The sequence below is a fragment of the Garra rufa genome, chromosome 11 (assembly GCF_049309525.1).
Source record: "Garra rufa chromosome 11, GarRuf1.0, whole genome shotgun sequence".
Classification (NCBI taxonomy): Eukaryota; Metazoa; Chordata; class Actinopteri; order Cypriniformes; family Cyprinidae; genus Garra; species Garra rufa.
In genome coordinates, this window is record NC_133371.1 from 2,459,246 (window position 1) to 2,486,998 (window position 27,753).

At 36.1% G+C, this 27,753-nt stretch overlaps 1 long non-coding RNA gene across 1 annotated transcript in view; it reads left to right on the plus strand.

Annotated features, from left to right (window-relative positions):
• Positions 1-27,753, plus strand: part of LOC141345190 (uncharacterized) — a 172,966-nt gene that overhangs the window by 67,538 nt on the left and 77,675 nt on the right. The window lies entirely within an intron of this gene.

Below are 27,753 nucleotides of genomic sequence, written 5' to 3' on the forward strand. Positions count from 1 at the left end.
TAATAAACAGCCAATATGATAGTAATATGAATGCTATATATAGTTAATAGTGAGAACTGGTCCTTAAAATAAAGTGTTCCCAAATATTCTATCAATTGTAGACTACAATGGTCTTTTTTTTTCTTTCTTTTTTTTGTCAATTGCTGCATCTAAATTGGTATTCACAGATTGTTTATTGCAGTTCACATGTGTAATTTAAATAGCATAAATAATATTGTGAGATAAATGGGTTTTAAATGGGTATTAAATAGACAGTTCAGCCAAAAAAAGAAAAAAAAAAAGAAAGAAAATTCTGTGTTGCTCAAAGATGCACAACAGTTCTTATAAATTTGAGGCTAAACCCCATACAAAGTCATTTTGCCCTAACATCTTGAATCTTTTATTCATGCACTGAGTTCTTGCATCATAATATAATATAGAATGGATTATTATATTATATTATTATAGTGTTTAAATGTAAAAAAAGAAGTACATTTTTTGCAGCTCATTGCAACTGCCATTGAGATGAATAGGAATGCTAATGGATATTTCTCTCACCAGGTATTATAAACCTCTCTGCCCAAAACATGCAAATACATCAGCTCAGGATGCACATCTGCGTATGTGGATCAGACCTGCCGCGGCGGTGTGACATGACACTCGGTTTGATTAACAGAGTTATCCTGCGCCGTGAGGCTGCGTGATAAAGCTATAACACAGCACATAATACCTGCTCTAATTTTAGAGAGACCTTTCTCCTCCACCATCTCTGGAGAGCGTCTCCCTCCACCCATAAATCAAAAAGAATTGTTTTCATTGTCTCTAAAACCCCCTGAAACACACGGTCACCCTCACCTTTGCCTGACAAAGGCACACAAACCTCATCTACATCCGAACGCTCTGTGATTAGCTGCAAACCCCAAACCCTGCACCGCTTCTATCAGTTTCTCATTTCATTCCTTTGTTTTATTTCAATTTAGTAAGCACTGCTTCATTGGTATTCAAAAACGTCCCCCGGAGCCTTGAATAGAGAATTTCGAAAGCGTAACTTTATCAAAGGAATTACTGGTTAGATTAATATTCCGTCACAAGGGAAAAAACTGCAACACGAGCATCATCCCTACGGCTAGTGGAGACGATCAACGCTAAATGCGGCTAACTGGAAAGTAACTCAATAAATACTCTAATTTTCAGCTCATTCCTTGATTATTATTTTATGACCAATGAATAAAGCATGTGTATTCGAAACTCTGAAAAATCTGTAAGGCACAAACAGGTCTATGTGTGTGTGTGTGTGTCTGTGTGTGTGTATCTTTCTAGGACGATGCTTAGATCTGAAAGGGATCCGATCTGTATGATTTAAATGCATGAGTTGAATCGACACCTTGGTTGCACTTTATTACCCGTTTGGAGTGGAACGTCCTCACGGCTGATTTCATACCGTCTTAACTTCCCTGGCTGTAGAGCAAAACATCCTGCGATGCAGTGCTCAGACACTGTGACTAATCTGAATCTGAATGACTTGATATCAACAGTGAAGGTTTTCATTGCATTTTTTCCTCTGTAGTTGTGGAGGCAGTTCTCAGGACACTTGACCTTTGGAATTCATTTCGGGATGAGCTGCCGTAATCATCCTTATCTGGAATGGCCTGTCTTGACGGGGCCTTTGAAGAGAGTCTCACCTGTAGGGATCATCTCCATGTCACTGGAGACATACCAGGGATATCAAAAAAGGGGCTTAAATCCAAAAAATAATTGCTTTAGCATTCGGCAAGTTTATGTAAAACATACATCCAAAAAGAAGTGGATTGCTTTTACATTCCACTTCTTAGAACTATTTAACGCCCCAAGAGACATCATGCCCTAAGGCCTAAATACAATGCTGAAAGAACAGAAAGTAGGATGAATGTGGGAAAAAATAATAATAATAACAATAACAACAAAGAAAGACTGTGCGTCTGTGAATAAAAATAGAAACTTTATGATACTTCATGGTTTTATGCCATATTATTGTGCAGTGAAATATTTTTTATTTTATTTAAAACATTCATCAAATTTATGGTTTGTAAGCAGCATGATTGAAATAAATATATATTTACATAAGAGAATTGTGAACATGCAGAATTGTGAGAAAAAAAGTAAAAAATTGCAAGATATCAACTCGGAATTACGAGAAAAAAAGGCTGAATTGCTACGTATAAACTCAGAATTCTGAGAAATAAGTCTGAATTGCGAGGAAAAAGAGGCAAAAATCCAATATATAAACTTAGAATTGAGGAAAAAAGTATGGTTGAAGTGAACATATTTATATACTGTATTTATATATATATAAAGGCAGAATTCAGCGATATCAACTCGGAATTGTGAAAAAAAATAAAAGGCAGAATTACGAGATATAAACTCGGAATTGCCAGAAAAAAAAATCAGATTTGCAAGATATAAACTCGGAATTCCAAAAAATAAGTTTAAAAAGGCAAAAATCCAATACATAAACTCGGAATTGAGGAAAAAAGTCAGAATTGCAAGATCTAAAAATAATAATTGAGAATTCTAAACATCTAAACATCCTTATCCAAACATAAAAAGCTAAAAATGCAGAATTGTGAGAAAAAAAAGGCAGAATTGCAAAATATAAACTCAGAATTGCGGAAAAAAGGCAAAATTGCAAGATATAAACTCGGAATTGCAAAAAAAAAGTCAGAATTGCAAGATATTAACTCGGAACTGCGAGAAAAAAAGGCTGAATTGCGACATATAAACTCGGAATTCCAAGAAACAAGTCTAAATTGCAAAGAAAAAAAGGCAAAATTCCGATAAATGAACTCGGAATTGAGGAAAAAAAGTCAGAATTCAGAGATATAAACTCAGAATTGTGAAAAAAATAAAAGTCAGAATTACGAGATATAAACTCAGAATTGCGAGAAACAAGTCAGAATTGTGAGATATAAACTCGGAATTCAGAGAATAAAGTCTGAATTACAAGGAAAAAAAGGCAAAATTCCGATATATATACTTGGAATTGAGCAAAAAAAAGTCAGAATTGCGAGATCTAAACTCGGAATTGCAAAAAAAAAAGAAAAAAAAAAAGGCTGAATTGCGACATATAAACTTGGAATTCCGAGAAATAAGTCCAAATTGCGAAGAAAATGAGGCAAAAATCCAATATATAAACTCGGAATTGAGGAAAAAAGTCAGAATTGCAAGATTTAAACTCAAGAAAAATTATGAGATATAAACTCGGAATTTACAAGAAAAAAAGTCAGAATTGTGAGATATTAACTCGGAATTGTGAGAAATAAGTCTGGATTGCGAGGAAAAAAAAGGCAAAATTCCAATATATAAACTCGGAATTGAGGAAAAAAGTCAGAATTGCTAGATATAAACTCGGAATTGCAAAAAAAAAAAAAAAAAAGCTGAATTGTGACAAACTTGGAATTGCAAGGAAAGAGAGGCAAAAATCCAATATATAAACTCGGGATTGAGGAAAAAAGTCAGAATTGCAAGATCTGAACTCGGTATTGCAAAAAAATAAATAAAAAATAGGCTGAATTGCGACATAAACGTGGAATTCCGAGAAATAAGTCTGAATTGCAAGGAAAAAGAGGCAAAAATTCAATATATAAACTTGGAATTGAGGAAAAAAGTCAGAATTGTGAGATATAAACTCAGAATTGCCAGAAAAAAAGGCAAAATTCCAAGATATGAACTTGGAATTGTGAGAAAAAAGGCAGAATTCACTCAAAGTTAAGTGTATGTGGTGTATGAGCAAAGCCCACTAGATATAAGAGTTCAAAGACATCTACAATTATACATTTTAATGAAACACTAAAGTAATCATTCTGTATTTGAAATCCACTGAAAAATACATGAAGTTGTTAGCCATCAAAACTTTTACTTAATCATATGATAACAAACTCATCAACCCTTTCAAGTTACTCATAAAAAAACTTTTCATAAGAGATCAAAGCAAAAGCCTGCAAGGAACAAAAGCACCTGGTTCATCCCCGGCATCTGAGAACAGTCGGCGGTGATCTGTATACGACTCTAATTGGTGTCAGTGAGGTTGACTGCAAAAATTCACTTTGAGCTGAAAACCGAATGTCTGCTGGATTCATTTGGATGGTGCTCAACAGACCTAAAGAGAGAGGGAAATCCATTACCCATAAAGCGCTTCAGCAGCAAGGAACGTCTAATTTCTATGATGAACTCGTATTGATTTTTGATGACAGCATTTTCTCAATTACGATATTAATGAAGTTGTGCTTATGCTAAGCACTCTCTGAGCGAGACACAAATCTCACCTCCGGTTTTACCACCTCAAGGTGCTGCTGCAGCCTAATACCTGCTTCCTGAACAAACCTCATCTGCAAATAGAGTAAATGAGCCGACATCAGATGTTTTCCTGCTCGGGATGGTGAAATCGAGATGGCAAAAAGCATTTTAATATGCTGATTTACTGCTCAAGAAGCACTTTACAAGGAATAGTGACAGTCAAGACATTATTAATGTTACAAAGTATTTATATTTAAAATAAATGGTTCTTTCATACATTCTATTGATCAAAGAATCAAAGAAAAAAAAACTTTGATAATTGCAAACTTTTTTGTATTACAAGTTTTTTTTTTTTTAATGTTAGGTTTAAATGTGCAAATGAGACATTATTTCATGAAATATGTGCTAATTTCCATACATTTCTAGCACAAAGATCTAAACACTGGATGAAGTCAGTTTCAAAATTCTTGTTTGATTTTTTTTTTTACATATTGGAGTCAAATGTTTTTACAGAGGGGATTTTGGGAATCTCACATTGTCACTCCATAATTCAGAAAATAACTTAAAACAGTACAAAAACAATGTTTTTTTTTTACCATTTTGGGGGAAGCAAAATTAAAATTAAGCAAATTATATATGAACAAATCCCTCTGTAAAAACCTTCAGAATATAGACAGGAATAAAAAAAATTAAGTTTGGTGTGTGTAAATGCTACTGAAGTGGAGAAAAAACTCTAAAAAATATGCATTGTAATTGAAATCTATTGACACAAATAGATAAAGTGCTATAAAAGAAACACTTAAAAGTGTCTTGTGGCTGTTTTCTTTCTACTAGTCTGAAAAAACACTTTATGAAACACCAAAAAGCCCAAAATCTCAAACGTGACAGGTGCATGAAAAACAGTGTTTTTGCCTGCAGTGTCTCCCCTTAATTATTTTTGCTTTAGCTTTTAACTGATGTGTATTGACCTTATCCATGTGTTCTCTCTGTTTATTTTATTTCGCTGTGAGAGGCATGTGGTGTCTTTTGTTCAAAGGCACATTTGTCTTAGTTACAGTAAACTCAAATAAACCTCCCTGTTGTCTGGCTCTAGCCGTGGGGCAGTGATTTGGTCTTGAGTCCTGGAGTCACAGTATAGTGGAGTCCATGTGTGTCTCACCAAAAATGCCCTCTTGAGTCCCATTAACAAACTCTGTAAACCTTGGAAACAATCACTTCTTTTCAGCCTCTGTCGTCACGCTCGATGTGACATTCCATAAGACTGGCCTCAGCACAATGCGTGCCCACGCTGCGCAATGCAATCACAGCAAGGATAAACAAAAGATTGGACAACTCACGGCTTTTAGCCTAAACCAGGTTGCGGTTTGCATGAACTTTAAATTAGCTATTCGCCAAAATTTTGGTGGTTGCTCACAATTTTTGCTTTGTTTCCCCATGACAATTAAGCCTATTTTCATACCAAATTCTCCTTACTGCACTAGAATTTAAAATTAAATAAATATGGTTTAAACTGTAAATTAGGGGAGACATTTTTTTAAAACCACAAACCACTTTTAAACCACTTCTCTCATTTCATGTAGTGAAGAAAATGTACACAAATATTTAGCAAAAAATGCATAACAAAAAATAATATATTTTGGAATTTGGAATTTTTAAGGTCTATTTTTTTTTATATATTTTAACCATTTTTAGAAAGTTCAAAACAACATTTTTTTTTTCAAAAATTAATCTTTTGTAATATTATAAATATCATTACTGTCACATTTGATCAATTTCATCCATCCCTGCTGAATAAAAGTATTATTTCTTAAAAAAGAAACACATTTTTGAATAGTATTGAAGTTTTAAAGAAGCACAATAATATCACAAATAATAGCAGCAACATTAATAATAATATTTTTTTTTTTTTGAGCAGCAAGACTGGAAGACTGGGGTAATGATGCTAAAAACTCAGCTTTGATCACACCAATAAATTACATTTAACCATTTTAAACATTACTTTTTAAATATTAAAAAGTAAAATGTTATTTTAGGTTGTAAAATGTTTCATAATATTATTGTTTTACTGTATTTTTGATGAAAAAGTAGACTCTAATCTTGAGATTCACTCAGTGCACTTCTGATGAAAATAACATCATATTAATTTCATCAGAAAATGTTCACAAATATTTAGCAAAAAAATACATAAATAAAAAGACTATTGGAATCTTTAAGTTTTTTACGGTCTATTTTTTTTTAACATTTTAACCATGATACACTTTTCAGGGTTTTCTGAAGAACAACATTTTTTGAAATAGCAATCTTTTGTAATATTATAAATATCTTTACTGTCACTGCTACTGAAGTGGAGATTTATGGCTCAGTGTAGGAGAAAAAAAACTAATTTTAAGAGAAATGCCTTTAAAATACATATAGTAATTGAAATCTATTGACACAAATAGATAAAATGAAATAAAAGAAACACTTTTACAAAAAAAAAAAAAAAATACACATTACAAAAAAATAAATAAATAAACATAATGATACTAAAATAGTCTTTATTTTCTATATTTTTCTTCTGATCCTGAGATAAAATGTCCCACTTTCATCAGATTTACTCCAGCACAGCTTTAGCACTTGGCTGCACTCGCTGGAACTTTAACATAGCTGAACGACAAACCTAAGCTCATGAAAAGAGCGCCTTTGAATGCAAATGGCGTCAAATTGAAGCTTAATGTGAGGGTGTAATAAGCTGTGAGTGGTTTAGGGCAGAAAGTAAGCACAAATGTTGGTGAGAACTCATGATTACATGAATGAACACAGCTGAGGGCCTGTCTTCTTAATAGCCTTAATGTAAGACGGGATGTAAAAGAGTGCTTTGAGCTGTCTAAAACACAAAACAAACTAAGAGGAACAGTGTCAAGCAAAGTGAGGAAATTACTAAACGGGGTGCAGGCTGAAGATAACCACACCTGGCTAGACTGACAAAAAAGGAACCGAATTTCAGTGCTTTCACAACATTATCGGCTCGAAGGACAGATTTGTTCTGGAACAGCTTCAAGAGGATTTCCCTAAAGGATATGATCACCTTTAAAAAAGCGCCACAACATCAGGCCCCTGGCCTCTGAATACCATCAGAACTCAGCGGCCTTGAACAATCTCCAACCATGCAGAGCACAAAACACTTTCTTTCTCTTTCACACACACACAAGCTTTCCATCTCTCTTTCAGCTGAGAAGGCTTGCTGTCTCACACCGGGGAATTAAACCAGACTTCTCTTTAAAACGGTGGAATTTGATAAGTCTGTGCTCCACAATAACACACTTGGGTGGCTGACGCACACACACGGATACCGATTTCTTCTGTGGCTTTGAGCCAAGCAAACCATCATGACGGTTATAAAACCTTTACCGGCTAGTGCCAATAACCCACCTTCGCTGTACAAACCATCCCAAAGCTTCCTTGAATTAGCACTGGCACCGAAATAAATATTTCAACTAATAAACCACTAAAACAGGAAGTGGCACTAATCTGATACACGTGTATCTGTGAGGCAGTGAGCGAAAGCGGCTTCTTATCGCTCAGTGTCTTTTCTATTTTGGGTTGTTGATTGACTCCAGATGTGACTAGGGGACGTGGGGGGTTGGTGGGTCGAGGATTTTGTTTCAATTTCTCGTCTGTGAAAGCGCACACTCGCAAAGCCGCTGAGGAAATTTGATCTGGAATGCTGGGTTTGCTTTGAGTTTATTTGTTAATTCCCCTCAACCATTCATTCTAGTTTTCATTCATATTATGTCAAAAAAGAATTTGGGAGAGATGCTTGCCCATGCAAAACTGCTACAATGCTAGTGGTTGACAGGGTGTAACTACAGTGGCAGATTGTTCTAAAATGGTTTGATATGGGGTTGCTATGATAGTGGGATTTTGGATTGAATGCTTTTTGTTTAATGGCTGGACAGTTGCAAAGGCATTGCTAAAAGTGGTTTTTAAGCTGTTCTGGATCCTGATACTGTATATTCACTGCACACTTCCTTTTAGTTCGTTTTGGCACTCTAGTGTATCCTTGATTTTTACTTGTGTCTGACCTTGAAGGACTGAGTGAAGAAATGAACCTGAAAAGATTTCCATACCAAAGAATGTGCAGCTCCGGAGCACAGCCACCTATTATGTAATTGTCATGGACAAATGGCAGTTCCAAAGGTGTTTAACAGCCAGAGTGAAATTTTCCAGATAGTTTCCAAACACAGACCAAACTTTGCTAGAAGGTTACTAAGGTGCATTTTCTACAGTGTTCTAGTGTGCGTTTCCCAAAACCATTGTTGGCTAACTATGGCTGCGAGTTCCGTTGAAATCTATTGATAATGACAGAACTCGAGATTATAGCTGATTTTGAGAAATGCACCCTTGGGTGGTTGCTAATGAGTAGTTATGTCAGTCACTGTGTCAGATTATGCGATTTTGACTCCTAAAATCTTGTTGTGAACAAGAAACATTTCAGACTACACATTGCTACACTCTTAAAAATAAAGGTGCTCCACGATGCCATAGAAGAACCTTTTTTTGTCTAAATGGTTCTATAGAGAACCTTTAACATCTGAAGAACCTTTCTGTTTCACAAAAGGTTCCTTGTAGCAAAAGAAGGTTCTTCAGATTATAAAAATGTAAGAAAGAGATGGTTCTTTAAAGAACCTTTGACTGAAAGGTTCTTTGTGGAACCAAAAATGGTTCTTTATGGCATCGCGTACCCGACCATTCATCGCTTGCCGTCTTTTACAGTGTCTATGCTGTCATTGGTAGCGTGGGACTAGACAGCAAGTTTAGCTGTTTTACATCAGAAAAGCCTAAAAAAAAATCTGACAGTGGACACAAATCTGGATTTGAACCAGGCTTAAAACATTGCTTAGATGCGCAGTGCAGTTGTGAGGTGAATTTTGAGAGAGAACGAGTCCACTAGGTGTTGCATATGTTGTCCAAGGCTGTTTAAGTAAAGTACTTTTTTATTTTTATTGTATATCAAGGTTATTCATTAAAATTAATAAATAGGCGAACATAATCACCTGGTTTTGTAAAGCTGGCCAATTATATTTGCATTAATCAGCCAGAAAGAAAAATGAGAGAAAAATGGATGTGCGCCTGTATACTAGATGCGTGCAGCTCTTAAAACGACAGAACTAAACATGCTGTCGATTTTGTCACTCACATGTTGCCCCAAATCTCTATATTTTTTTTCTTGTGCTAAACACAAAAGAAGTTATGTGGATAACAGTAGCTGGTCCCCACTGACTTTGAGAGAGAGAGAAAAAAATACTATGGAAGTATAACACAGCAACTGTTACCCACATTATTCGAAATAAGTTTTATGTTCAACATGTTTTATGTTTAAAAAAAAAATTTGATTTTTGGGTGACGGTAGGCTAATAAAACAAAGTACAAAGAAAAATCACTCACTGCTCTTGACTTGAACTTTAATACAGTTGCTTTAATAAGAGTCAATGTATAATTTATGTATATAGTGTATATAGTGTTTTATTGTTATATTTGCTGATAAATACACCTTCTGTACCTGAAAATTAAAGCACTGTTTGTTTTATTTGTATATTATGTGTATGTGTAACATGTAGCCCATCTTTGTTCTTATTTTTTAATAACAAAGGTAAAATAATGACAAAGATTTTTATCTTCGCCCATTTTGGCCTTGTTCTTGGTACCTTTCTATGCCTTGACCGTGGTAAGCCCCTTGCCATCTATAGAGGGTCAGAAAGCTCTCGGATTTCATCCAAAATATCTTAATTTGTGTTCTGAAGTTGAAACGAAGGTCTTGCGGGACGACATGAGAGTGAGTAATTAATGACAGAATTTTCATTTTGGGGTGAACTATCTCTTTAAGAGATTGTTGTTCAGTTAGGTTTTATACACATCTATTTTCTTCGAATGTCACAAATAACAGTCTCAATGTTTACTGGGTTTGACATGATCCTTTGAATCTTTTGTAGTGTGGTTTAGGTGAAGTATACTAAAAACAAACGGTCTCCTCCAAATTAACCCACAACTTAATCAGTTTATACACAAAGAAATTAATTATTTCAGCAACTCCACACAAAAGCCAAGTTTTGATTGTTGTACTGGCAAACTAATTTTTCTAACCACTGCTTCCCGATAGTTTTACAGGGCAGTAACTCCAAGTCCCCGTTATTTCAAAGAATAGTACAACGGCGAGCATGGCAAGTGTATGGGGTGTTAGGGATTTTCTGGCCCCTAGTTCAATGTTAATGATGATTATTCAGGCAAAAAGCTGTTTAGAAAGCTATTTGTGCATGTTAGAAGTGCAGACTTTTCGTACAGTTGTGGTTTTATTTAAGTTGCAGATTAAGATCTTAAAATCTGAAAACTGTTCAGTATTATGATCTCCACAAGATGCAAACACTAACGAAGACATGCACAGACAATCACAATTCTACTCTCATTGGCAAATGTCAATAGGTCAGCATTATTGACAGTATTACTGCATCACAAGGGCCTGCTTCAGTCCCACTCGGCTGAAAAGAACTGACGTTTGCATGTACATACGGCTACCTCAGATTTAGCCTGACAGCGGAGCGCTCTCTGTTCCATGACTGATTGGGCTCAAGAGATCAAGAGTGCACTAGCAAGTCTACCATGGAAAATATTTGGAAAATCTCCCTCCTCCTATCCTCATATTCCTCTGTTCAAAAATTTATGACACAAGGTGTTGCTAGATGGAGCAACGACAGCGCTTAAACTCTCCTTTACTTCCAGGTTGTGCTTTAAATCACAAAAGCATCCCCTAAAAAGCACACACAAGCCATTACATCCTATATTAAAAAGCCTGTCTTCCAGGGTGAGGTGAAGAAACACTTAGCTGCAGACAACATGAAAAGGAATGCGAATAAAGTGGAAAGTTTCACTGACTTGAAGCTAAATTCCATGCGGTTTGTCATTAACCACAGCTGGCCCTGGATTACGGGATGTGTGATTAAGCAGTCACTAAAGTCAGTCGCCGTAACAAAGAATGGACAGGAGCAGTGAGCCGTATAGTGCAAACAAAGATAATGGCTCTGTTTCAAAACCTGGCCGTCTACCGCCTACGTACAACTGTCTTTAACAACAGCATCCTCACTGTAATGTAACGTCATACATGTCTAATTTGCAATGCTCAACCTAGCAACTCAATGCAATGCACAGGAGACTAAACACACAATGCATTTTTATTTAGAAATCCTAAAGCACAATATATTCTGTGGCAAGTATTTGTTTTTGGATGGTCCGAAGTAATTTCGCATGCTTTTGTGTGACTGTACCTTTAAACCTCCATTTGATCTCCATTTAACCTCATTGCTGTCTAGGATAAAGATAATAAAGATATCTCATTTGAGATTTTTTCTGTCCTGTGGGCTTCCTCCCGGACTGAGTCTTTTCTTTGCAAAGAGTGTCTTTGCAGCAAGCTATGCATGAAGACTGCTAAAAAGAGATTAGATGTTTAAGATGAAGGAGAGGAAAATGAAATCAAATGCGCTGAGGCTGCTATCCTCAAAAGTGTTTTGTTCTCAATAAAACTAATGTGTCTGACTGTGTGAGACTGCACAAATGAGTTTATTCCAGCCATAAATCCATAAGTAATGCACTTAGGAGTAACATAATAAAATGTGTATTTTAAAAGTCCTTTTTCAACCCTATTACTCACTGTCTGAAATGAAACAGACTTTGATTTTCCCCACATATATGGAGATCAGAGAGCAGGGGTCGTAGTACATAAATGAACCTCAGAGTGTCATTCGAGACAGAGACTTTAAGGAGCAGCACTTCTGGAAAAACAACAACACGGGTCACGAAAACAAACCATTAGTCATTTTAGCAAACTTCCTTTATCTTCTGTAACTTTAAACACTTCACAGGAACCAAAAAATAATGCTCCCATTTGGGATCACTTTCAGAGACACATAAATAAACTCTGTTTCAAAACGTAGTAAGCTTCCATGCTGTGTACTGCCTATTGACAGCTGTCTACTAAGGCAACATCCTAACAGATCTAAAACTGTTCAAAAGCAAAAGGATATGAATTCTTATGGGAAGTCCCTGCTGAAAAAACAGGTCTTAGCTGGTTTAAGCTGGAAGTAGCAAGTTTTAGCTGGTCTACCAGCCTGTTCAGGCTTATCAGGCTGGTTTTAGCTGGTTGTTCCAGCTGGTCTCCAAGCCTGACCAGCTAAGGTGGCCAAAACCCCTCTAAAACCAGCCTGCTGACCAGCTAAGACCAGCCTGGATGACCAGCTAAAACCAGCCTACCCTGCTGAAAAAAACAGCTAAAGTCTGGTTGGCTGGTCGTAGCTTGTTTTAGCTGGTCTCCCAGGCTGGGAAAGTGGGCAAAACTCCTCTAAAACCAGCCTGCTGACCAGTTATGGCCAGCTAAAACCAAAACTGGTTTTAGCTGTTTTTCTCACCCGGGTAGGCTGCTTGGGTGGTCTTAGCTGGTTTAAGCTGGAAGTAGCTGGTTTTACCTGGCCAGGCTGGGAAAGTGGCCAAAACCCCTCTAAAACCAGCCAGCTGACCAGCTAAAACCAGCCTGGTTGACCAGCTAAAACCAGCCAACCACCCTAGGCTGGTTTTAGCTGTTTGTTTTTTTTCAACAGGGCAACCATCTTAGACTGGTTTTAGCTGGTTTTATATGGTAGTATCAACTCACAATAGAGTCTGATGTTAGCATCCCTGCTGAAAAACACATAAAACCAGCCTAGGCTGGTTGGCTGGTCTTAGCTGGTTTAAGCTGGAAGTAGCTGGTTTTAGCTGGTGGTCTCCCAGCCTGACCAGCTAAGACCAGCCAGACTAGCCTGGCCAGACTGGGAAAGTGGGCAAAACCCCTCTAAAACCAGCTCGCTGACCAGCTAAAACCAGCCAACCAGCCTAGGCTGGTTTTAGCAGTTTTTTTCAGCAGGGGCGTTGCTAAGCTAACAACAGAGCAACTATAGTTAGCTCTAAATCCATTTAGACTGAGCTATTATAAGAGTTTACATTTGCACTAAAAAAAGTATATTTATAATCCCTTAGGACTTTATTTATCTGGATGAATTCTGGGATTGCCTTTCCCTCCCCCTCGCAATGATGTTTCTTCTCTGGTGATGAAAGCACCGGACTGCCCTGCTGAAACAAAACAAAACAAAACAAAACAAAACAAAACAAAACAAAACAAAACAAAACAAAACAAAACAAAACAAAACAAAACAAAACAAAACAAAACAAAACAAAACAAAACAAAACAAAACAAAACAAAACAAAACAAAAACAGCTAAAACCAGCCTAGACTGGTTGGCTGGTTTTAGCTGGTCAGCAGGCTGGTTTAAGGGGGGTTTTGGCCACTTTCCCAGCCTGGTCTTAGCTGGTCAGGCTGAGAGACCAGCTAAAACCAGCTATTTCAATCTTAAACCAGCTAAGACCAGCCAACCAGCCTAGTTTTATTTTCAGCAGGGGAGATTGTGGCAATTAGCAAATGACAAAGTCCAACAATCAATCAATTCCCAGTTGACAAAATCCACTTACTACATTATTTGTCTTGTTCAAAAAAAGCAGTTTCACTCTGATTTATGTCACAATAGGGAAGAAAAAAACTACAGTAACATCTGTTTCATGCCAATTTTAAGGTGTGGTCACATTTACCATTATTCAATTTCTGCAGACAAAATCCAGTCCTTTTGAAAGAAATCCACACAATTGGGAATTTCACATGAGGGGAAAGGTTTACCCACACAGATTTTCCATAAAGCTACCCTTTACAAAAAGAAGTTTAAGTGTGCTATTAATATACTTCTTTTAAACTAAAATAGGAAAGTATACTTTTAGTCTACTTTTTATGTACTTCTCAGAAATGTGCTTTATGTACTTCATATAAAATGACATTTAAGAATACTTGACTTGTACTTAGAAAAAGTCTAAATATATTTGAGCTATACTTGTGCTCTGAGAGTGTTTTCATTGTTATACACTAGAGGCACTATTACACATCTTCTGTACAGAATTTCCAAAACACAAGTGAAGAAGAAACCGAAACAACAGATGCTTCCACATGTAATCTAACACAACCATCAGACATAAAACAGCATGTCTTTTTTTTAGCTTTTTGTTCAAAATGTTTATTTATTTGTTTATGAAACTTACCCACATTCAAGTGTATCTAAAAAAGAAATCATTAAGCTAGAATAAAATGTTTTTGTTTACAAGTAGATACCCTGTTTTTTTGTTTGTTTTTGTTTTTTTATATTTTGTATGTTTACATATTAATTTAACAAAATCTATACAAATTAATACCTAAATAGGGACATAGTAGTTTGCTTAAGTTTGCTTAAAGAAAACTTACGAGTATACTTGCAGTATAAAAATACTAACCTAGTAGTTTATTGAGACTATACTAAAAAAGTATTTAATTAGTAAACTATCAGTATACCTATAAGTTCACTTACTTACTTGCAGTACAAACTAAAAACAGATTAGTTGTGTACTCAAAGTTTACTACTGTTATACTTAAGCTATGTATTATACTAGAAAGTGGGCCAATTTAGTCCCAAGGATGATTGGAAAAGTACACTTAAAAGTATACTACTAGATATTTGTATACTTACTACATAAAGTATACTTAAAATATACTTCAAGTTTAGTATACTTAAGTAAAGTTAAAGTACTTTTGTTTTGGCAAGGGTGGTCACGTGGATTGATGAACAATTTTTTCCCACAAAAATGTGCTAATGTGACCACATCTGAGGAATTTAGACATAAAAGGTAACATACTGCTGCTGCCTATCTGGTCTTGGTAGGAAAACAGAATTAAAGGTGGAGCTACAGCATACTTCGGCTAATTTATAAACAAATGATGTTGTATTTCTCTGAAATCGAATGCATCAACAGACTGAACGCTTCCCTGACGTATTATTTGTGCCATTTAGTTAGGTAGTTTAAAGGTTTGAATGAGCAGCTGGTAACTGTGTGATAATCACACACATCATTAAAGCACCATTTAAGAAAGCTATTAAGCATTCTGGACTATTCTCACGTCTTGTGGTTACATTTTAAAGACATTTGTCTTTAAAACTAAATGAGGCTGCATATTGCTGGAAGTGTTTGATGTTTTAGCATTTAATTTAACAGGAAGAACAATAATGATGCAATGAGAAGAAAATAAGGCCCTAGGGCTGCCTTCATACAAACGGCTGAACATTTGGTGTCAGACTACAGCCAAAGGGTTCATATTCCCAGAACTGTACATCATATTACGGGAACTGTACGTGATGTCCGCTGGATGTCACTGCAATGTCGTGACGAGTGACCACACACGTCAAACATGTTAACCATACCGTCTCTTCTGGAGTTCTGAGACACACACACACACACACACACACACACACACACAAACTCACATGCAGAAACCAGACACAACGTGTCAATGCTATGTGCCATGGTCAAGCAAAAAAAAATGTATAAACAGCTGTCACTCAGACACTTGCTAGTAGTTCAGTGCACTACTTGCCATTTCTTTGTAGAAAAGAAATGGGGTGTGCGATATGTCGATTTTTGATTGCGGACGATAAAAATCTGCTTTTGGAGAAATATCACAGTATCGTGCTATTCTTTCAGCTGCAGTTCTGGCGCCTCCGTCTCAACATACTGTGCAACGCAAAATACATTCACATCAGTGTTAACTCAGCTGTAGAGTTACACTTACAGGACACTGCACATATTCACAATCACACAAGTACATTATTTGCTTTAAAATCTTGCTGGTTAAACATTTCGTATGCGTGCTGTTCCGGCATGTGCTTCTCCATTGCACATAGGAAGTGCACACATACTAAAAGCCTGTCAAACAGCGCCTCATAAATGTACTGAGTTATGTATTGCGTCTGATTGCGCTAATACTGTCAAAGCACACAAGGTTTACATATAAACACAGTTGCTTATGTCTAAAGTAAAAGTAAACAATTGGGAGAAAAAGAGATGCGTACCTGTATATTAGATGCGTGCAGCTCTTGAAAAGATTATACAGTATTAACATGCTGCATTAGTTTCTTTCTTGTGCTAAACACAAAATATGATATTTTGAAGAATGTGAGTAACCAAATCAGGTTTAAAACAACTTGAGAGTGAGTAAACATTGCTATAAAAATAAAACACCATGACATAAGTGACTTTTTCTTTATTGACACACTATTGTCCTATTTTAATACTGTAAGTTTGTTTTGACACAACTTGTATTGTAAAAAGCACTGTATACATAATCTTAACTTGACATGAGAGATTACAGAATTTTCATTTTTGTGGGAACTATTATTTTAATGTTAATTAAAAAAAAGGAAAATCTCTCAGTGCTCTTGACTGAAGAACTTTGACACAGTTGCTTTAATAAGAATCAACGTACAACTGATGTGTATAAGTATATAATGTTTCACTTTTTATATTAGTTCATTCAATTTTTTTAATGCCACTGCTAAACAAACCTACTGTACCTAAAAAAAAAGCACTGTTTGTATTATTTTCATTTGTAATGTCAAGATCTTTGCTCTTATTTTTAAATAACAATGATAAAATAATGACAAAGATTTTTATCTTTGCTCACTTTGGCCTAAATATCTGCTATTTCATACTGTGTTACCTTGAAGGCTGTAAAAAAAAAAAAAAAAAAAAAAAAAAAAAAAAAAAAAAAGTGAATCGTGATATTTATGAAAAAAAAAAATCATGATATATTTTTGCCATATTGTCCATCCCTACAAAGAAATGGCAAGTATAAGATGAAATTTTGAAGTACAAAAACATAAATAGTGTTTTCTTGTAAAACATACGATAATAATCTTAAAAATATTTTTTACAGTCTCCTTGTTTACTTCAATACACTAATTACAAATTGCAGAGCACTCTGAAACACTTCATTCTGATCAATGGTGTGACCACTAAACTGTATAAATGACTCTTTTTTGCTTACAAAATAGCATTTTTCATTTGATAAAGTAGCTGTGCAAATGTAAGATAGTGCACAGGTCATTATCGCAAAATAAACCCTGATAGGGTGATTAAACATTATTTATCTGACAGATTCATACTTGCTCAGACTTGTTGTTTTACCAATCAGAAGGGAAAAAAACAGGCTTTGTTCGTTTACTTGTTTTCTCATTATCAGCTCAGCTAATCATTATGGGGTGTTAATTTGATAACGGGAAACAACAATACTTTCTTGGCATTTGCAAACAAATACTTATTTTTTTTAATGCTTTTCTGCATTACCAATTTTTTTTTTTTTTTTTTTATCATACTCAAATCAATCAATCAATCAATCATGGTATTGCTATTGAATATGTCCGAAACATACAGTACATATTCAAGAAAGCAATAGGGGAAAACAATATGGCACTACTATGGTATCATTGTGATGGAGTTTGACTCAATAATAAAAAAAGACGTCCACAGGATACACAGCATTTGAGGCTACTAAGGTTACAGATACCGTATAGTATGTATACTCAGTACTTACCAGCCGCCTTCTCTCCTCTTCCATGGTGTTCAGCAGCTGGGAAAACTCTTTGAAGGACTGAGCTGGAGAAGAAAAATAGAGTTTTTAATCCATTTGCATTTGCTGGTTAAGGTTCAAACTTATAATAATAACTTGATTCATGTGGGTCAATAGAAATGCTGTTAAGTAAATGCTGTTAGCATTGATTTATTGCCACAGCTACTTATAAGAATGATTCAGCATTTAATGAACAATGGACTTTATTCTATGAATTTTAATCAACACGGAACAGTTAAAAAAGACCTCTTCCTCCACTTTTGGCCACCTAAAAGGTATAAAATAGCCTTCTCCAATAATTTATCCACTACAAACACTTAGAGGCTTTTAGGTGCTAAAGTTTAAAACAAAATGAAAATTCAATATATTTCAGACTACATAATCTTACATTTCTAGTCATCCAACATTAGCTGAAAATACCACGTAACCAATCATTCTTTTCTAAATTAACTGTTTAAGAGTTGTTTTTTTCTCTTTCCAGTTTTTCAGAGGCCACAAGGGCTCTATAGGTTCTGCCCCAGTGTGGGCTATTTGTTAACCATTTGTTGGTCTAGTTGTTCGATGAGAAAGTGATGAAATATAGTTGTAATAAATGCGTTAAGAATGCATACAACTGTAGCAGCAGGACCTGCGGAAGAACTGATGATGGCACTTTTTTTATGTTTCCCTGGTGAAAAAACAGCTAAAACAAGCCTAAGCAGGTTGGCTAGTTTTAGCTGGTAAACCTGCCTGGTTTTAGCTGGTCAGAAGGCTGGTTTTAGAGGGGTTTATGCCACTTTCCATGATCAGGTGCGAGTGTGAACCTTGTAACCTTGGAAAATTCTGAAATATAGTTCACAACTCATGAACTATTTTACAGTGCTTTTTTCATGTACTATGTAGGGATGCACTAAAATGAAAATTCTTGGCCGAAGCTGAGGCCGAACAAAATTACACACTGGGCCCAAGGCCGAAATCGGATTTTTTTTGTGTGTTTTTCCGCCATGTATTTTGGCTTTTTTTTTTTTCAACACTGCATAAATTAAATAGCCAATATTTGTGTTTTAAAGTTTTGTCTTGCTTTTCAAAGAAAACAAAAATACAAAACAACAATTTAAAAATATTTATTTTACACTGGACATTTTTAACATTCTAGTAGACATTATCGCCTACCAACAAAACACGATTTAACTTACAATTAATAAGTTAGTAAAATAATATTCTTTGGCCATTCTTAAGACCTGCTTCTTGAATCAGGCACGTGTTTTAATGTACAAATAAATGCAGCCTTGCTGAGCAAAGGAGAATGTTTGAATAAATGTATTAATAGAGCTGCTGTAATGATTGTTATCATTATTTTTGTCTTTTGAATTTTATTTTACAGAACAGTAAAATTACAATACAAACATTTATGAATGTTGACTTTTATTTTGGCGGAAACCCACAAGAATACCTCAGTACTAGTTTTTGTTGACAGCAGCAGATTTATGAATGATTCTCATCATGCTGTTTCAGCGCAGGTTTCCCTCACCCTTTGGACTTTGAACCCTACAGTTTGTGCATGTATTAGACAACATAACGTTCTGTAGTTTATTTACTAATGGATGATTTCAGTCATCATACAGTAAAGAAGACATGTGATGCGACACTAAACAGTCTCGTTCTGTTGTTGCATGTAATGATTTTTGCGTCTTTCTCGGACAGTTTTAAATGCTTCCACATTGCCCACATGTTTGCTGCATTAGTGTGCACCTCTATTTGATCGTGTCATGTCATTGTTCTGTATAATTTATTCAGACTTTGTGCTTATTGCGGTTGCCAAACTTTCCATGCATCCCTAGTTCTATGCTATCCAGCCATTACCTTGACCTGTTCTCAACATATAATGACAAAATTACTTTTTTGAGTGAAGTGTTCTTAGGCTTGATTTCAAAGACTCTCGCACTTTGTGCTTCACTAAGAAATTCACATCTTTTAATAATAAAACCCACCATCATCCTCAACCTCATCCAGCGCTGGCAATACTGTCTGTCTGCTGTCACACAATGGCAGCTTGTGATTGCTTAGAACAGCGTCTGCGAGCCACTGATAGCTCCATGGCTTCATTTAAACAGGCCGTGGATGAGAGACAGCTGCTGTCTCTGCCTGGATGGACTTTACCTCCGTTTGAGCTTAGGCACTTGGTTAAGTCCAGCGTGCCAGTTCTATAAACACAATTATCAAACCATCGGTCCAGATAGCCTGTCCACTCTCTTTCTGTCCATTTACGCTCCTTGGCTTTTAGCAGCCACAGACAGCTGAACGCAAGACTGCCATCTCCTAGAAGCCTCTGAAAACACTCACTGACGCCAGACATGCACACAACACACTCACTGCTACACTCTTATAAATGAAGGTGCTTTAAAAGTTTCTTCACAGCAATGCCATAGAAGAACCATTTTTGGTTCTACATAGAACTTCAAAACATTTAGATATGGTCTTATAGCCCTTTCCTGACTTGCGAGCAGCCACAATGCGCAGCCGCAGGTCCTCAGTGAGCTCCTTTGTCTTAGCCATGACTGTCCACAAACCAACAGCAGAGAGCTTCTGTTTTTCACCTGTTGAGTTGATTAAAACAGCTGTTCCCAATGAATCAGGGTAATTAGGATGCTTTAGAACAGCTTGGACTATTTGGAATGGTATAGAACTTTGGATTTTCCCATAGACTGTGACAGTTTGCAAAGGGTATGAATAATTTTGGACATGCCACTTTTTGTTCAAATGTAAATAAAAGCTGAGAAATATTTTTTTTCCACAATGATGCCTCTTGTACGTCGTCTTATTATCTTTTGGGAGAAGCCTGTGTCATTTCCGGTCAAAAAACAAACAAAAAACTTGCTGGTTGAATAAAAGTAACCTTTAAGTCAGAATTTGCCAGGGGTATGAATAATTTCGGGCTTGACTGTATATATATATATATATAAATTATGAAGTTGATAAATGATAGATTCTACAATATTTCTGTAATTAAATCATTCTAGTGCTAATATAAAATGTTTTGTGAATATGTCTCCAGAAAATGAAAAGAAGAGAGTGACAGAGATTTGATGTGGAAAATAAGAAGAGAAGCCATGGATAAATGTCTCTATTGAACTATATGAGGTACTTAAGGCAGGATATAGCGGCTAAAAGGGGTTAGAGCGTATGTATCATTCACAGGTTAATAGAGAGAATGACAGAAGTGATGAGTCATTCTGTGAAATGGGCTTTTGGCTCAGGACAGAAGAGGTCTGACGTACATTCATTTGAGAAGGGCTGATGAGAGAGGCAGACAAGGAATCGCCCTCTCATTTAGAAACCCCTAATGCACGACCCATAAATCAAGACCGATCGCTCACGACTGTGCTTCAGCAGGAAATAGCTTTAAAACTGCATGGAATCAGTTGATAAGCATCGTTTTCTGTTCTTTATTGCAGTATTTTCGAATGAAACAGGAAGTTTAGGCAAGATATATTGAAATTATCTTTCTTTCTGTCTTAAATGGCTAGTTTTTTTATTTCCTCAAAAAAAAAAAGTTCTTAAATTTTTGCATTAAGAATCATTTTCATATAAGACGTGGTACAACCAACGTACAAGGTCAATAATTCTCAATTATAATTATGGTTACACCACATGACATTTTTAGAGACATTGTATACCATTTGCTTATAGGTCGCTTTAAAAATTGACATCATGACTGAACAGCTCTGTTGTGTGAGACAATGGGAAAGTCAGAGCCCTGAAGAGCAACAAAGTGAGAAAAGCAGAAAAAGACAAAGTATGAGCGGCAACAGTCATCCGCCCATCAGGGCTGAAGTGAAACAGTCTTGTACTTTTAAGACAATTAATATTTCTATAGCTACATCAATCTTTCTGTGAGATTGATTTCAGGATAGCTGGTGTGGATTGTGAATGTCACAGCAGGAAGTCATGGAATGAAATCGATAGGAGGTCAGGTGACCCCGTCTGTACTCCCAGACAGACTGCTGATGCGACGCAGACTGGTTGGAGCTTCAAAGTAGATTGCAGCTCAGCTACATCAAGATTCTGGTCCCACAGCACACGAGGGGTCCGGTCAAGTCACTCCGAAAGCTCTCTTTCATCGATGACCAGATTGATTCCACAAGACAATTACATTTTTCTTCAGTAACAGTAATCTTACCCTTTTAGGGCTGGGACACTATGGGAGCACAACAGAAATACCAGACACTTTGAAAACTTTCCATGAAGACTGATAGATCAGAACTTTTTTCTACTGGTCAACTGATATGGCGTTTTCAATGGTCGATGCCAACGACGGCATTAAAGGAGAAGTTCACTTCCAGAACAAAAATTTACAGATAATGTACTCACCCCCTTGACATTCAAGATTTTCATGTCTTTCTTTCTTCAGTCGCAAAGAAATTATGTTTTTTTGAGGAAAACATTTCGGGATTTTTCTCCATATAATGGACTCCAGAGTTTGCACATATATGGTGCCCAGAGTTTGAACTTTCAAACTATCCCAAATGCGTTTGTAAACAATCTCAGCTGAGGAAGAAGGGTCTTAATCTAGTAAAACGATCGGTTATTTTCATAAAAAAAATACAAATATATACTTTTTAACTTCAAGCGCTCTGAACTCTGTGTATTCTGGGTTGAGACAGTTAGGGTATGTCGAAAAACTCCCATCGTATTTTCTCCCTCGACTTCAAAAATCATTTCAAAATCATCCTACATCGCTACAGAAATACAGACCCAGTCTTTGCAAAGTGAACATGCAAAAAAGATCAAAAACCCTTAACAAAAAGTGAAAATAGCATATTTTCTTGGCGAGAGATGCTATTTAAACTAAGTGAAAATAGTAAATTTTCTTAATGTTAGATGCTATTTATACTAAGTGCAAATAGCTATAGATTCTATTTACACTACGTTGATCTGTAAATTATAGTTTTAATTCAATTTATTAAATGGTACTGCCTTACTGGGACAATAAGCCCTCCCTACACCTACTCTAACCCTAACCGATACTTTATTTTCAACTTTTCAATTATGTCCTTCATTTTCATTAAAAAATAAAAATGCCTTTCCGATATGGTATGAGATTTGAAAAGGGAGAAAAAAAGTTCGCCAGAAGGGGGATTCAAACCCACATCAGTCGCGTCGAAAAGAGTGAAACACACGATTTATCCTCTGCGCCCCTGGAGCTGACAATTAATAGCCGTCTTTTGTAGTTTTGACTATTCAAATCACACATTGGTGGGCGGAGTTAGTGTAAATAGCCTCTGCCAACAAGGCGGGCTATTTGCACTTAGTGTTCGTGTACCCTTTCTTGAACTGAAAAAAAAAAAACAGAGTTCAAGGAGAGCAAGACAGGATGAGCGTTTGAGGTTAAAAAGTATATAAATTGTATTTTTTGAAGAAAATAACCGATCGTTTCCCTAGATAAGACCTTTCTTCCTCGGCTGGGATCGTTTGAAACTGCATTTAAACTGCATTTTCGAAGTTCAAACTAACTATTAAAGTCCACTATATGAAGAAAAATCCTGAAATGTCTTCCTCAAAAAACAATTTCTTTACGACTGAAGAAAGAAAGACTTGAATATCTTGGATAACAAGGCGGTGAGTACATTATCTGTAATTTTTTTTGTTCTGGAAGTGAACTTCTCCTTCCTAGAAGGCAAAGAACAGCTGTTTGATGGCTGATATAATACTGCTATTTTTAGAACTGTGCATTTAAGTAAAAATAAAGTTTATACTTAAATAATTAAGAAAAAAAAATACTCTTTCAAAACTCTCCCAAGCACTCAACAATAATCTTTATTGTTGGGTTTGATTATTGCGATAGATTTTTTATTGTGGATAGTTTTTTTCTCCTTTTTGCTATCATCAAATAAAACAATAAATACAGTAATATTAATAGTAGGGTTTTCAAATGACTACAATGCATGACAATCAACAATCTGTTTATGTTTGACATTTTTTTGGATAATGTTTGCCATGCAATGTTGTGGTTGATTCATTCAAGTCCAGACCAAGACCTGAGTCTGAGTCAAGATTCAGTGTAAATGAAGTATATTTCAAAGATTATTGTAGTATGTTTTACAAGAAAATACTATTTCACATTTAATTCATTTCGATACTTGCCCTTTCTTTGTAATTAATTGTGAAATTTATTAGCAGTTTTCTAGTGGAAATTGTTTCAAGATAAAGAGTTGTTTCTCCAGCAATTTCTGTAGTGTCTGGCTTTTTTGTGCACAGTATTTATCAGAGTATCACTGAACGGACTCTGAACAAAATGCTGGATTCGTGTCAAATAGACCACATTAACATGCAGCCACAGGTTTCATCAACATTCACTTGTCCATGGACTGCAAACCAAAATCATTCCGCCACATTACACGTGTAAATCAACAGCCGTAGCTTTATCATTTCCTACCTATCAACGTTTCTGTCCATTAAAGCTGTCCATTAGCTAAACAGCCGTAAAGATGCCTTTGTGTCGCTACCTTCCAAAACATTCCTGCTATGGCTGGCTCACCCAACAAATAGGGTGAAAAAATGCAAAAATTCACCACGTTCCTATTTGGCGACCAGACGGGTACAGGAAAGGGCCAAATTGAACTCATTATAAGCTTGCTTGCCACACCTTAACACATTTAATTGGGTTTTTCCCCATCAGATTGCCTGGGAAAAGAAGGGGAAAGGTAGCGGACTAAATGACAGGTTGCTTGTGCGATTGAGGGTGCGAAAAGACTGGAAGCCAACTGTTAGATGCAGATGGTCTGAGTGTCAAGCCAGCACACAATGCACAGAGCAGGACAGGAAGATAATAAACAAAGTAATGACACATAAGGAGAGAATGCAGGAACGAGAGAAAGAGATTAATGGCTGCAAAAAGAGACAGAACAGAATGAGTGATCAACCCATCAGGGGCATATGAACTCTCAGCACATCTGCTCAGTGCCCACAGAGGGCGAGCAGTCTGCATTTTCCTTAATCTCTGACACAAATCACAATTAGTTACTCTGATCTCTTAAAGGGCTGAGCTGAGACCTTTTTGTCTGGAATGTAAGCAAATCAATACAATACATTATGCATGCCGGGCAGGCAATCTTGCTGAGACCTGCCTTGAGCTGCTGAGCTAAATCTGGACTGGGACAGGATATCAGCATGCCCGATGCTCGCTTTCATACGAGAATGCGTTTACTAATCAAAGCGATGAATTGTAAGTCCTTTTGTGACTGCTCACATGTTAAGGATTGTAATCAATAGACGAAAGCAAAAGAGTTGGAGTGGAAATCTGTCTACTCAACTCTGGGTGACTCTTCCAAGAAACTCATATGAAATTTCCAGAGACAGGTCTTGATTAAAATGACAATCCCATTCGTCTGGGACAGTGTGCAAGACATTTGGGCAGGAGGAAGGAAACTATTCCTCAGAGCATTAGGAGAACTTTCCATTAAGATGATGTTTGAATGGTTAAGCAGATCTTTAATAGGTTTGGAGGAATATTTTATCGCTCAAATGTTCTTTCATAGCTTCTTTCGTTGAGTTAATGGACTTCTTGGTTATACATTTGTTTAGTGCTAAGTATAATACAAATATACTAACATATTATGTGCTTAATAAAAACGCCCTGCAACTGCACGTTTGGTATACTAAACTGCTATACTTAAAGTCTGCTATATTGCAACAACTAATTGTGTGCCTAATGCACTTTAATTGTGCAGAAGTAGTGCTGAGGTCCAACTATTGCAAGTATACCTCAGGTACACTTTATCTTGCATTTAAAAACTTACATTACACAATCCTCATCAATAGTGATATTAAAACACATTTTAGGCTTAATATTAAGAAACGTGCATTGTGTACAAAATTCCAAATTAGTTAGTTATAATTTTTATATCAGTAAGTCTTGAGTGATATGTTAGTAAATATGTTAATAGTTTTAAACTATACTTAGTATTTTAAATAAATTATTATTTTTTACTGCGACACAATTAGACAACTGCTGATGTACAGTTGATGTACAAAAATTCAAGTATAACCACAGAAATCACAGAAGATCACAGAAAATCTCTTTCTTGTCTCCTTGGACGGACAAAGTTTTGAAAATTTTGAAAGGGTCTTGTGATTGAAAAAAGGTTGTTAAACACTACTTTAGGCTAAGCCCAACGTATTTCAGCTAGGGTTGTGCCGATAGACGATAGTATCATGTATCGACGATAGTCAGAGATATCGCCTGTTGCTGATGCCTTTGACGATTGTAAGACGATTATTATCATTATCCGTCAAAAAGGCACCTAACTTTAGCGATGCAGCGCGGAGAGTCGGTTCTAGGATGCCTCAGAAACGTGCCGCGGTATAAACACAAGCATAGAGTAGATAGCGCCGCAGATGTGTACAGTGAAAATGGGTAAGAGATTTATTCATCATGCAGTGTACATAGATTAAGTGTAGACTAAAGTGTAGACAGTCATTAGGATAAGAGGTAGTAAAATGTAGTTTAGGCTGAAATATATACGATATATCAGAATCCGTCTGTATATAGTTAACATAAACATTCACCTCAGTAACATCTGTATGCATTAACTAGAATTACGATGCGATAAAATGGCCTAAACATATGCACGTGAATTACATGAACTGATGACAAAGATCAGACTATACAGCGGTAGCATTATCGCAATATGACGGGTAAAGAAAGATACATTCATTTACATTCAGGCACGCACATTTACCGCTCCCTGAAGATAGCAGAGAATGAAACCGAAAGTAAACTTGAACCTATCCAACAGAACTACCGTCAGCGCTCTGTACACGCACAACTGTGTCACAAGTCACATGCACTACCCTTACAAAACAAATAAGGAATTTATTACATATTGACACATTTACATATTATTAAATAAATTAGCACGATAGTATCGTGTATTGGCGATCTCACAGGCTGACGATAGGACAATATGAAAATTGAGCATATCGCCCAACACTAATTTCAGCTTCTCTTTTTCAACTTAGTATGCTTTATAATATCAGTTTTTACTAATCTTTTTACTCATTTTGGGCCGAGTCCACATTGTCGAGTCCGAGTTGAGTTCTGATCTTTAACCAATTGAGTCTGAATAGGAGACATATATCATTGTCTTTTTGGCACAATAATTAATCTAGATTATTATGTTTTCATAATTGCTGGAAGCCAAAATCATAATCCAAACTAAAATTCGATTAATAGTACAGGCCTAGTTCGAGTGATTGATGAGATGTCTTCTGAAACTCTATGAGGTCTTTTGTTTCGGGAACATCTAAGCAGGAGACTTCAGCAAACGAGTCCATTTGCTCTCCATTTAATCTAATTGTTGTCTAGAAGAAATAATTGAGCTATTAAAGGGCTCCTATTTGTGATTTGTCATATGCAGTATCTCACAAAAGTGAGTACACCCCTCACATTTCAGCAACTATCTTCTCAAAGGACAATACTATAGAAATTAAACTTGGATATATTTTAGAGTGCAGTGTGCAGCTTGTATAGCAGTGTAGATTTACTGTCCTCTGAAAATAACTCAACATACAGTCATTATTGTCAAAATAGCTGTAAGTAATAACAGCAGTATGTTGTTTAACCATGCAAAACCACATGTCCTATTCATCCTGCTTATGTTTTTGTCTGCTTGACAGGACCATACAAAGTTGTGTATCTTGTATTAGAGCAGTAAAAATTAGGTGCTTTAAGTACAATTCTCTCATACTGACTACTGGATGTTCAACATGGCATCTCATGGCAAAGAACTTTCGGAGGATTTGAGAATTAGAATTGTTGCTCTCTACGAAGATGGCCAAGGCTATTAGAGGTTCAGTAACACCCTGAAACAGAGTTACACTACAGTGGTCAGGGTCACAAAGAGGTTTTTCAAGAAGGGTTCCATTCGGAACAGGGTTTGCAATGGTCAATCAACGAAGTTGAGCACTCGTTCTGTGCATCAGGT